Source organism: Peromyscus maniculatus, chromosome 11 (assembly GCF_049852395.1).
Source record: "Peromyscus maniculatus bairdii isolate BWxNUB_F1_BW_parent chromosome 11, HU_Pman_BW_mat_3.1, whole genome shotgun sequence".
NCBI lineage: Eukaryota > Metazoa > Chordata > Mammalia > Rodentia > Cricetidae > Peromyscus > Peromyscus maniculatus.
Window position 1 is genome coordinate 50,479,774 of NC_134862.1, and position 13,068 is coordinate 50,492,841.

Below are 13,068 nucleotides of genomic sequence, written 5' to 3' on the forward strand. Positions count from 1 at the left end.
AACTCACAGAGATCCACCTGCCTCTGCCTCCTGACTGGTGGTATTAAAGACGTGTGCCACCACCACCCGGCTAGACTGGTATATAATAAAAGAGATGAAGCCACCCACAAGCCAAGATAATGGACAGCCAAATTCCAAAAATACCAACACTTTCCAGAATTTAAATTCCTGAATCATGAAAGGACACTGATGGAATTCAGGTTTATCTGGTACATGGACTACTTGCACTGAATGTGAAGTTGAACTGTAGGTCTTGTGTACATCCTACTTCACAAATGAGTCTATTAGATACGCTAAGTCCGTAGGCTGATGATGATGCCCCAATATGTAGAGGAACCTCAGGTGACTGTCCAGGCAGCTGGTTGTTTCTGTCAACTCACATTATTTTGGAAACTGCTTGTTTGCACTTCCTGTTTTACTGGGTAATATTATTTCCTTCTTGGGTCTCTGAGGGAGTTGAAGATTAGATAGTTATAGTTATAGTTAGTTGAAGATTAGGTAGTTATAGTTAGTTGAAGATTAGATAGCTATAGTTTCCCTTGTTAAGAAATTCAGAAAAGAAACTTACTAAAGAAGTATAAAGTGTATTAATTTGAAAGACATTATAAGATAGGGTTTATTGGTGATACAAGTTAGAATAGAAAGTGAATCAGGTATACGTTGGACTTACCAAAATAGGATAAATAATATTTTCTCTGAGTTTGTCAAATTCAAATGGACTAGACATTGTTGAAGTATTTATTGCTTGTATATATTGTATATAGTTATTGTACTTATTGTATATAGTTTTTCTTATATTAGTTATAACTTTTTATTTTTTATTTTTATTAGAAAAAAGGGGAAATGTGGTGATACTTTATTTCTGCTGAAATGTGGTGATATTTTATTTGTATGTTAATAAATGAAGTTTACCTGGAGATCAGAGGTCATAGCCAGCTATAAACAGAAGTCAGGCAGTGGTGGCATATGGTAGTATTTTATTTGTACTGAAATGTGATTTTCATTGTATGTTAATAAATAAAGTTGCCCAGGGGTCAGAGCTATTAGAGCCATAGCAAGAGTGTGGTGGTGGTGGCGCACGCCTTTAATCCTAGCACTTGGTAAAAGAGCTAGGTAGATCTCTGTGTGTTCAGGTATACAGCCAACATTGGAGACATACACCTTTAAGACCTGGAGGGCGGTACTTACAGACAGTGACGAGGCAGTCATGTGTTTGGGTTTATATCCAATGAGAAGGCAGAACAGAAAGACTATTTAAAGACAGACACACAGGAAGTAGCTCTCTTTTGGGGAAGCTAGGAGCACTGCAGGAAGTAAGATTTTAGCTCTGAGCTCTGACCTCTTGGCTTTCTCTTTTACATTGGTTCTGTGTTTCTTATTTTAATAAGATGGTTGGTTACATCTACATTGGCAAATGCCCTTAATCTGATCACATGGCAGGCAGAGTCTCTGTGTGTTCAAGGAAACAGCCAAGCATGGTGACACATGCCTTTAATCCCAGTACCAACCATAGAGACCTGGAGGTCTGTATAGACAGGCAGTGATGAGCAAGTGAGGGGGCTGGGCTAAAAGCCAATGAGAGGGCAGAACAGGAAGGCAACAAAGGCACAGGTTAGACAGGAAAAGGTTATCTTTGGAAGCGATGGCAGTGTGGTGAGCTAAGGTTAGTTTTGTTGCTATCACTATTGCTCTGATCTCTATGGCTTGCATGCTGGTATTTGGCTCTGTGTTTCTCATTTAATAAGACTGTTTAGAAATTCGTCTACAGGAGGGGTTACAGTCTGGAGTTATTGGGCAGTGTTTAAGGAATGTTTATTGGCATTGGGTGGTGTCTTACCTTGGTTTCCAAGACTCTGCCTGGCCTCTCGTAAAGCTAAAGACATCTTCCAAAATGGGAGACAGTGATATGGGAGCCCAGGGGATGAGGGTGCAGTCTAGCATTGTTGGACAGACTTAAAGGAGTATAGTAGGTGGTGGGCAGTGTCTTCTCTGGGATCCCTATGACTACTCTGGCCTCCAATTAAGCTGCCATGGCTGTGGGCCTAGTGTAGACCCCTGGGGACAGGAATGATTTTGCTTTTATTGCACTAAAAATTTTTTTCTCTGTGATGACATTATCATTATTTTGCAAACATATTATTTCTTTGTTATTACACAAATATATCTTGTTGGCTTAATACTGCTTTCCAGGCATTAGCTTATTTCTCTACTTTCCTTTATGGTGATGTGCCTCAGAAGAACATACATACTCATCTTCATTCCTGTAAATTCTGGTATACATTTCAAATGAATTTTATTTCTGCACATTATTGCAATTGTTTATGAAAAATATTAATAATAGTTTGTGCTTAAATAAAACTATGTTCCAGACACTTAACCAAGTATATCATGAGCTAATCTAATTCTTTTTCCTTCTATTTTTTATTTAAAATAATTTTTTTTCAGAAAATATAGTCTGATTATGTTTTCCTCTCCTCCATCTCTTCATATCTTCTCCCCATACTTCTCACACTCATATCCATACCCTTACATTCTCTTTCTCCCTTAGAAAACAAACAGACATCTAAAAAATAAAGATAAAATCTAAACAAACAAACCAGAATAGAATAAAATAAACAAACAGAAAAAAAAAGCACCCAAGGAAAAGCATAAGAAACACATAGATGCAGAAGTACATGTTTGTATATGTAGATAGCTCCAAAACCCAACAAAATTGGAAACTATAATATATACCCTAATGGCCTATAAGGTAAAAACAAAAACCAAACAAACAAAAACATCCAAAAGTCCATTGAGCTCACTTTGTGTTGGTCATCCAATGCAGAGCATGGGGCAGGCCTTGAGAGTGGTTTATATACCAACCCGGTATGACTCCATGGGAGAAAACTAGTTTTTCCTTTGCAAGAAGTTATTAACTGAAGATTGCTTCTGAGTTAGGGATGGGGTCTTGTGTCCATTCCCCCTCTCAGTGCTGGGACCCCATCTAGTTTAGACAGATGCAGGCCTTGTGCATGCTGCCACAGTCTTTGTGGGTCCTATGTGGTGTGGTGGTCCTGCTATGCTTAGACCTTCTTTCCTTGGTGTCCTCCATTATTCCCTTTTGGCCCTTACTATCTTTCCAATTCCTATTCTGCAGTGTTACCTGGTCCCTGAGTTGAGGTAATGATGGTGACATCTAATTAGGACTAAGTGTTTCAAGGTCTTTTACTCTTTGTACATTGCCCAGTTATGGGCCTCTGTGTTTGCTTCCATCTACTGCAGGAGGGAACTTCTTTGATGATGGCTGAACAAGACACTGATTTATGAATGCAACACAATGTTAGGAATAATTTTATTGCTACATTACTTTAGTTAAATAGTAGTATATGGTTTTTCCCCAGGTCCCTGGCCCACGTAGTCTCAGGTTCTTGGCATCTTGAGAAGTGTCTCTAGATGGGTTCTACCCATGATGTGGGCCAGAAATCCAATCAGATAGTGTTTGGTTATAGATGTAACCAACCGTCTTATCAAATAAGAAACACAGAACCAATGCAAAGAAGAAGGCCAAGAGATCAGAGCTAAGAGCCTTACCTGCCTGCTGCAGCTAGCCTCTTCAGCCAAGAGACCTCTCCGAAAGAGACCTACTTCTTGTCTGTTTGTCTTTATATAGACTTCCTGTTCTGTCTTCTCATTGATTGTAAACCCAACCACATGACTGACTCCGTCACTGCCTGTCTGTAGAGACCTCCAGGTCCTCTATGGTTGGTATTGAGATTAAAGGCGTGTGTCTCCAATGCTGGCTGTATCCTTGAACACACAGAGATCTACCTAGCTTTGCCTACCAAGTGCTGGGATTAAAGGCATGCACCACCAACGCCCAGCTTTTGCTATGGCTCCAATAGCTCTGACCCTCGGGCAACTTTATTTATTAACATACAATGAAAATCACATTTCAGTACAAATAAAATATCACCATATTTCCCTTTTTCTATTTTAATAAAAAGAAAAAAGGAAAAAGGTTATGACTAACATAAGAAAAACTATATACAAAAGTACAATAACTATATACAATATATACAAGTAATAAATACCTGAACAATGTCTAGTCCATTTGTATTTGACAAATTCAGAGAAAATAATTCCATTATCTATCCTATTTTGTTAAGTCCAAAATGTACCTAATTCACTTTCTATCCTAACTAGTCTTCAACTATAACTAACTAATCTTCAACTCTCTCAGAGTTCCAAGAAGAAAAATAATATTACCTAATAAAAAATAAAAACAGGAAGTACATGCAAGCAACTTCCAAAAGAATTGTGAGTTGACAGAAACAGCCAGCTGCCTGGACAGTCACCTGAGGTTTCTCCACAGTGTTGGGGCATCATCTTCAGCCTATAGGCTTAGCAAATCTGATAGACTCATTTGTGAAGTTTAAAATGTATATATATATATATATATATATATATATATATATTAATTTTGTAAATCTTCATATAATATTCATACTTTAAGAAAAGTTTAAAGAATCAGAATAGAATCAAAGAGTTGAGATTAGTAATAGAAGAGTCCCTTAATTAATTTGACTTTTCTCCTGTCCCATAGCAGAAGATGGCTCTTTTATTCTGGCATGATACAGGGAGTTTGCATTTTCCTTTTAACAACATGCTTGAGTTTAAAGAAGGAGAGAGCCATTCTCCAACTCTAAAGTCAGCTTTAAATTTTAATTGAATGGGGACTATTAGAAGACCAATAGCGTTATATCTTTAGAGAAGAGCAGAAACAAACATTTAGGAAGACATAAATTTTTTTTTAATTTATTTATTTATTATGTATACAGTGTTCTGTCTACATGTATGCCTGTTGGCCAGAAGAGGGTGCCAGATCTCATTACAGATGGCTGTGAGCCACCATGTGGTTGCTGGGAATTGAACTCAGGACCTTTGGAAGAGCAGCCAGTGCCCTTAACCAGTGAGCCATCTCTCCAGCCCGACATAAAATTTTTTAGATGATATACCCATACGCCATTTCACTCTGTTTCCTGGGATAGATGATTTGTCCCTTTCTTCAGTTGCCTCATTTGTCCAGTGTTCTTAAGATTCCTTAACCTTCATTCTCCTAAAAGACAAAAACAAAAACCTTTCTCCAAGACTAATTTTGGGGAATTTCCTTTTTGGCAAGTTATTATCTGATTAAATGAAAAAGCATCTGTTACTGGTATAAGTTAGTTTAAATTGAATGTTCATGCTGGTTGATGAACTATCACCTCCTTAATTTAAGTGGTCTCTCTTGTTCAAATCAAACCTTTATCAATTTGATGGTACCCATAGTTTGTCTTCTCTTGTAGAAACAAAAACAAAACCTCGTCCCCAAAGTAACCTGGTTTCCATTCTGAGGTCAGCACAACCTTAAAGTATATAGGCTGATTTAATTCTGTAGTGTTTTTTTTATTATTATTATCCAATGTCTCTCTGCAGCTGTTGTTCCTTGCTCATTGGCATTGAGAAAGTTCAAAGTTAATAGAGCATCATGTAGTCTATTTCTGGGGGTATTTGTTACCCCTTTCTGTTTATTTAGCATATCCTTTAGAGTTCTATTTGATCTTTCTATAACTGCTTGACCTGCAGGATTATGTGGTATACCTGTAATATGCTTTATATTGTAATAAGCAAAAAACTGTTTCAATTTAACAGAGACATAAGTATTGTCAATTTTGATTTATGCAGGGATACCCATGATGGCCATAACTTCTAGCAAATGAGTGATTACAGAATCAGCTTTTTCAGAACTCAAACAGTTGCCCATTGAAATCCTGAATAAGTATCCATGGTGTGGTGTACATATTTCAATTTTCCAAATTCTGCAAAGTGAAACACATCCATCTGCTAGATTTCATTCCTCTGAGTACTCTTTAGGTTACATCCTGCTGGTAATGACGTTTGACTGTAAAAGGAACAAGTAGGACATTTCCTTACTATTTCTTTGGCTTGTTGCCAGGTTATGGAAAAATCCTTTTTTTAAACCTTTACTATTGACATGTTTTTTATGAAATTCTGAGGCCTCCAGCACATTTCCTATCAATAATTTATCAATCTCATCATTGCCTTGTGCTAGAGGGCCTGTCTCACCAGTATGGGATCAAATGTAAATTATATATAAAGGATGACTCCTTTTCCTGATTGTATCTTGTAATTGAATATAGTGAAGTTAATTATGAAGCATCAGGGATAAATTCTGCAGTCTCAATATGTAATACCACTCTTTCAGCATACTGAGAGTCAGTTACTATGTTGAGAGGTTCTGAAAAATCCATTAATAGCAACAGAATAGCATACAATTCTGATTTTTGAACTGAATTATAAGGACTTTGAACCACGTTACTTAAATTTTCTGATTTTTAAACTGCCTTTCCTTGTTTGTTGGCATCTGTATAAAATGTACAAACTTGAGATATGGGTTTTTCCCATACAATTCCAGGCAAAAGCTGATTGGAATTGCAATCTAAGCAGATTGCAATTCCAATCAGCTCTCTTTATAAAGTCAATTCTATCGCTTTTGGGATATTTGCTGTTAATTTCTCTCAAAAAATTACTGCAAGCTCTTTGCCAAGGTTCACTTTCTGTCCATAATTTTTCAATGTCCTCCTTAGTTAAAGGTATGACAATAGAAATTGGGTCTATTCCTGCTAATTGACAAAGTCGCAATTTTTCTTTCCAAATCAAGTCAGGGATTTTTTTCCACATAAGTTTTTAATTTTTTATTTGGTTTATTTGGTAAAAATATCCATTCCAATATAATAACTTTCCTCTGCATTAATATTCCTGTAGGAGAATGCCTAGAAGGTAAAATAACCAAAATGCAATCCAGTTTTGGATGAATACGATCCACGTGCCCTTCATGTACTTTCTTTTCTACCAAGGCCAATTCTTTCTCAGCTTCAGGTAATAATTCCCTTGGACTATTTAAGTTCTTGTCACCTTCTAAGGTTTTGAACAAATTATTCAGTTCATCATTTTTTACCCCAATAATAGTTTGTAGATGAGAAATGTCTCCAAATAATCATTGAAAGTCATTAAGAGTCTGTAGTCGATCTCTCCTAATTTGCACCTTTTGGGGTCTAATTTTTTTATAGCTCTATTTTATATCCTAAATAATTAATAGAATCTCCTCTTTGTATCTTTTCAGGAGCAATTTGTAATTACCAGCAAGGCAAAATATTCTTTACTTCTTCAAACATTCTTTCTAAAGTATCTGCATTTGTGTAAGCTAGTAAAATGTCATCCATATAATGATAAATTATTGATTTAGGAAATTATTTACATATCACTTCCAATGGCTGTTGTACAAAATATTGGCACAGAGTTGGGCTATTCAACATTCCCTGTGGGAGGAGCCTCCATTGAAATCTTTTAACCAGTTGAGAATTATTATAAGTAGGCACTGTGAAAGCAAATCTTTCTCTGTTTTTTTTCTTGTAAGGGTATTGAAAAGAAACAGTCTTTTAAATCAATGAATGTGAGAGGCCATTTTTTGGTAATAGAGTAGGCAAAGGAATTCCAGATTGTACAGAGCCCATTGGCTGAATTACTTTGTTAATTGCTCTACGGTCTGTTACCATTCTCCATTTACCAGATTTCTTTTTAATAACAAATACAGGAGAATTCCAAGGGCTGGTTGATTCTTCAATATGCTGAACATTTAACTGTTCTTCTACCAGCTCCTCTAAAGCCTGGAGTTTCTCTGTTGTTAAATGCCATTGCTGGACCCATACAGACTTGTCTGTTAACTATTTTAAAGGTAGGGCTGTTGGTGTCTTTGGGAGATCATCAGTCGTTGTGCCCTGTTCTTTTATAATACAGATGGCTGGTGACAACTCAGAATAATGCCTTCCAATATTTCTCTCAGAAACATGTCCTAGTTTATGATTTGTTTCTGAGATTGGAGGGATGTTAATCTAAGTATTCCATTATTGCAACAAGTCTTGACCCCACAGGTTCATAGCTATGTTAGCCATATATGGTTTTAATTTTCCTCTCTTTCCTTCTGGATCTATACATTCGAGCCATCTTGCACTCTGTTTCACTCGAGATAATGTCCCAATTCCTAATAGTTGAACATTTGCCTCCTGAAGAGGCCAAGTTGGATGCCAAAATTCTGGTGCAATTATGGTAATGTCCGCACCTGTGTCTACCAGGACAGACAACAAAACACCATTTATTTTTATTGTTAATTTTGGTCTTTGTTCATTAATAGAAGTTTGCCAAAACATTTTCTTTATGTTTTCTCCTGAATTTTCTATTCTCTCTGATTCATCATCCTGACCAGCATGATTTATTCCAATAGGCATTTGGTTATTTAATTGCTCTGAGTAGGGGTTTCCTCTACAACTGCAGGAAAGGGTTGAAATGGATTTATTGTGTGGGCCTGCCTGAGGCCCCTCTGGGAGTTTCCTGAAGCCCAAGGCAAAGGATTACCCTGTCTGTCCCTTGTTGATCTACATTCGTTGGTCCAGTGTTTTCCCTTACCACACCTTCTGCATACTCCAGAAGGAAGGGGCATTCTGTTGCCATTATTCCTTGAAGAAACATTGTTTCTAGGAATGACCTGTCTATAGTCCCTTTTCAAATGACCTTGCTTTCCATATCCAAAACCTCTAACATTCCTCAAACCTTTTGAAATTGCTTCTCCTACCCACATATCATCATGGTCATGAGCCTCAACATTAACCGTGTCTTTATTTCAATCTTCCAAGGGTGAAGATCTTGCCTTTAAAGGCCTGATTATTCTCTTGCATGCTACATTTATATTCTCAAAAGCCAAAGATTCAATTATTATCTGACTGGCTTCTGAATTCGGGACCATTCTCTTTACTGCTGAAGTTAATCTTTGTAAGAAATCTGTGAAAGATTCTTTTGGGTCTTGTATAACCTTTGTAAATGACTCAGATTTTTTTCCTGGTTCCTGAACTCTGTCCCATGCATTTAAGGCTGCCGTTCGACATAGAATTAGGGTTTGGACATCATATAAACATTGTGTTTATACTGAAGCATATTGGCCTTCTCCAAAAAGCTGATCCTGGCATACTTGTTTCTTTATCCCTCCATTGTTTTTCTATATTTTTAGCCTCATTCTTGAACCACATTTTCCACTGGAGGTTTTGTCTGGGTTCTAGAACAGCCTGTGCCAGCCCCTGCCAGTCCTGTGGTAGAATCCTATTATAAGTTGACCAGGTGTTTAACATTTGCTTTACATATGGGGAATGCATGCCATAAGATGCTATTGTCTCCTTAAATCTTCGTAAGTCTAACATTTCAATTAGAATCCAAGTAGTTTGTCTATTCTCTTCACCAGGTAGCTGCTCTATGGCTACTGGATTAATTAAGTGTGATTGTGTGAAAACAGGCTTTCTTTCTGTAATCTTATGATCCAATTTGAAACAACTTCACTGTTAATTTCTTCTGTCTGAAATTGAATTTCCCTATAATTCATTTTTACAGGTTTAATAGGTTTTTCTAAAACTGTTATCCTGGCACTTAAATTGACTATCTTTTTAAATAGTAAAATGAGGATAAGAAAAGTAATAAACTGCATAATTCGATCAATATTAGTCTTCTCATATAGTTGTTCCATTGTCAGACTGCCCAAAATTTCAAACAAAGCCCAATTTTTTTCCAATGTACACTTAAAACCCATTTTTTAATGTGGAAAAAATTCTCTTTTAAATAGTTCCCTTTAAAATATTTGATATCTTATTTGACTTACCAAGTCTGTGTAGAACAGTAGAAATCCAAGGGAATTTCAAAACAGCCACCTAGTGTACGAGGTGTGAATCCAGAGAGAGAGAGAGAGAGAGAGAGAGAGAGAGAGAGAGAGAGAGAGAGAGAGAGAGAGAGAGAGAGCAAGAAAGCGTAGCCACAAGTTCTGGGTAAGAGCTTAAATCCAGGCACGTGTTGCCTCTTGAGCTGAGTCAAGGCTTGGCTCTGGCTTCCTTAAGCTCTGACCATGAGTGTTGGCTTTACAGGCAGGGGCCCTGTTCGGCAGGGCAGGCCTGAGTTGTTTGTAGCACCAGCTTTAAGCAAGTAGCTCTAGCTGCGTGCAACCACTTGGGGCTACAATCCGTCTGGCTATATCTGCCTCTCTGGAAATGAAGCCTTTTTGATCATGGTGGATAATCTTTTTGACGTGTTTTTGAATTTAGGTTGTATATATTTTATGGAAAACATTTGCATCTGTGTTCACAAGGGAAATTGGTCAGTAATTCTCTTTGTTGTGTCTTTATGTCACTTGAGTATCAGTGTAACTGATGCCACATAAAATGAATTGGCTAATGCTCCTTCTGTTTCTAATTTGTAATTTGAGGACCATTTTCAGTAACTCTTTCTTGGCTATCTGATAGAATTCTGTGCTAAATCCAAAAAGTGGTGGGCCTTTTTTGGTTAGTACATATTCAGTTACTACTTAATTTCATTAGGGATTATAAGTTTGTTTAAATCACTTATCTGATCTCGATTTAACATTGGTAAGTGGTGTGTATTGAGAAAAATCATTCATTTCTTTTAGATTTTCAAATTTGTTGGAGAACATGTTTTTTAAAGAATATCCTTATGTTTCTCTGGATTTCTTAGGTGTCTGTTACTATATCCCTTATGGTGGTATTCTATTTGTACTGAAATGTGATTTTAATTGTATGTTAATAAATAAAGTTGCCCGGGGGTCAGAGCTATTAGAGCCATAGAAAGAGCGTGGCGGTGGTGGCACACGCCTTTAATCCCATAGATCTCTGTGTGTTCAGGGATACAGCCAGCATTGGAGACATACGCCTTTAAGACCTGGAGGGCTGTACTTACAGGCAGTGACAAGGAAATCATGTGTTTGGGTTTACAACCAATGAGAAGGCAGAACAGAAAGATTATTTAAAGACATACACACAGGAAATAGGTCTCTTTCGGAGATCTAGGACCACCGCAGGAGGAAGGGTGAGATTTTAGCTCTGAGCTCTGACCTTTTGGCTTTCTCTTTTACATTGGTTCTGTGTTTCTTATTTAATAAGACGGTTGGTTACATTAACAGTCCCCCTTTTTTCTCCAATTTTGTTAATTTGGATAGTCTCACTGTCTCTAACTTTTAGATAATTTGGATAAGGGTTTGTCAATCATATTGAGTTTCTCAAAGAATCAACTCTTTAATTCATGGATACCTTTTCATTGCTTTTGTAACTTCTATTTTAATAATTTTATCCCTGAGTTTGATTGTTTCTTGCTGTCTACTCTTGTGATTTCTTCTTTTTGTTCTAGAGATTTCAGGTGTGCTGTTAAGTTACTAGTATGATACCTCTAATTTTTTTCATATAGACATTTAATGCTATGAACTTGCCTATTAGAATTGGCTTCATTGTGTCCCATAAGTTTGGGTTTGCAGTGTGTTAATTTACACTGAATTGTAGAAAGTCTTCAATTTCTTTCTTAATTTCTGTCTTTACCCATTTTTCACCCAGTAGAGAGTTGTTCAGTTTCTAACATTTCTGTTGTTCCTGCTGTTGCTGAGATCCAGCTTTAACCTGTGGTGGTCAGATAGCCTGCACCATGTTATTGTATCTGTTGAAAGTTATTTTGTGTCTGAGCACGTGGCCAATTTAGAGAAAGTCCATAAGGTTCTGAGAAGAAGGGGTATTATTTTTTGTTTGGGTAAAATATTCTGTAAATATCTGTTAGTTTTATTTGGTTTATGATGTCAGTTAGCTCCGACATTTCTCTCTTTAGCTTTTGTCTGGATGAGCTGTCCATTGGTGATAGGTATGGGAGTCTCCCACTATAGGTATGTGAGGGTTGATATGTGATTTAAGCTATAGTACCATTTCTTTTACAAACTTGGGTGCCCTTATGTTTGGTGCAAAGAGGTTAAGAATTGCAATGTCATTCTGATGGAATTTTCTTTTGATGAACATGTAGTGTCCGTCACAATCTCTTCTGATTAGTTTTGGTTTGAAGTCTAGATTTTCAGATATTAAATTGACTAAACCATCTTGTTTCTTAGGTTCATTTGCTGAAATTACATTTTCATCCTTTACCCTGAAGTGTTGTCTATCCTTTGTGTTAAGGTGTGTTTCTTTCTTTCTTTCTTTCTTTTTTTTTTTTTTGGTTTTTCGAGACAGGGTTTCTCTTGTGTAGCTTTGCGCCTTTCCTGGAACTCACTTGGTAGCCCAGGCTGGCTTCGAACTCACAGAGATCCGCCTGCCTCTGCCTCCCGAGTGCTGGGATTAAAGGCGTGTGCCACCACCGCCCGGCGCTAAGGTGTGTTTCTTGGATACAGAAGGATAGATCCTGTTTTTGTATCCAGTCTGTCAGGCTGTATCTTTTTCTTGGGTAGTTGTGATTATTGATATTAAGAGTTACCAATGAGCAGTGTCTTTTGATTCCTGTTTTTGTTGTGGTGGTTGTGTGGATCTTCTCTGACCTGCCCCTCTCATACCCTCTGATTTGCTCTTCTCAGATTATCAACTTCTCACATTTTCTTGGGTATGTTTAACCTCTTTGGGTTTTAATTTTCCTTTTAAATCCTTCTGTAGGGCTGAATTTGGAGATAGATGCTGCTTCAATTTGGTTTTTTTGTAGACTCTTGCTCTTTTTTCATATACTGAGATTGAATGTTTTTCTGGGTTTAGAAGTCTGGACTGGCATCTATGGTCTCTTAGAGTTTGTAGGACATCCATCCTGGCCCTTTTGGGTTTTAGAGTCTCCATTGAAATGTCAAATGTCATTATTACAGGTATGCCTTCATTTATTACTTGTTTTCTTTTTCTCTTGCAGATTTTAATGTTATTTCTCTGTTTCTCATATTTAGTGTTTGATGAGCATGTGTTGTTGGAAATTTTTTTTTCTGTCCAGTGTACTTGCGGTTCTATATGCTTCTTGTTCCTTGTAACTTTCTTTAAGTTTGAAAACATTTCTTTTAGGATTTTATTGAAAATAGTTTTTGTGCATTTGGCCTGGGATTCTTCTTTCCTATATTCCTATTTTTCATATATTATTCCAAGATTTCCTAAATGTTTTATGACTGGAGGTTTTTTAAGCTTTATACTTTTCTTTGATTGA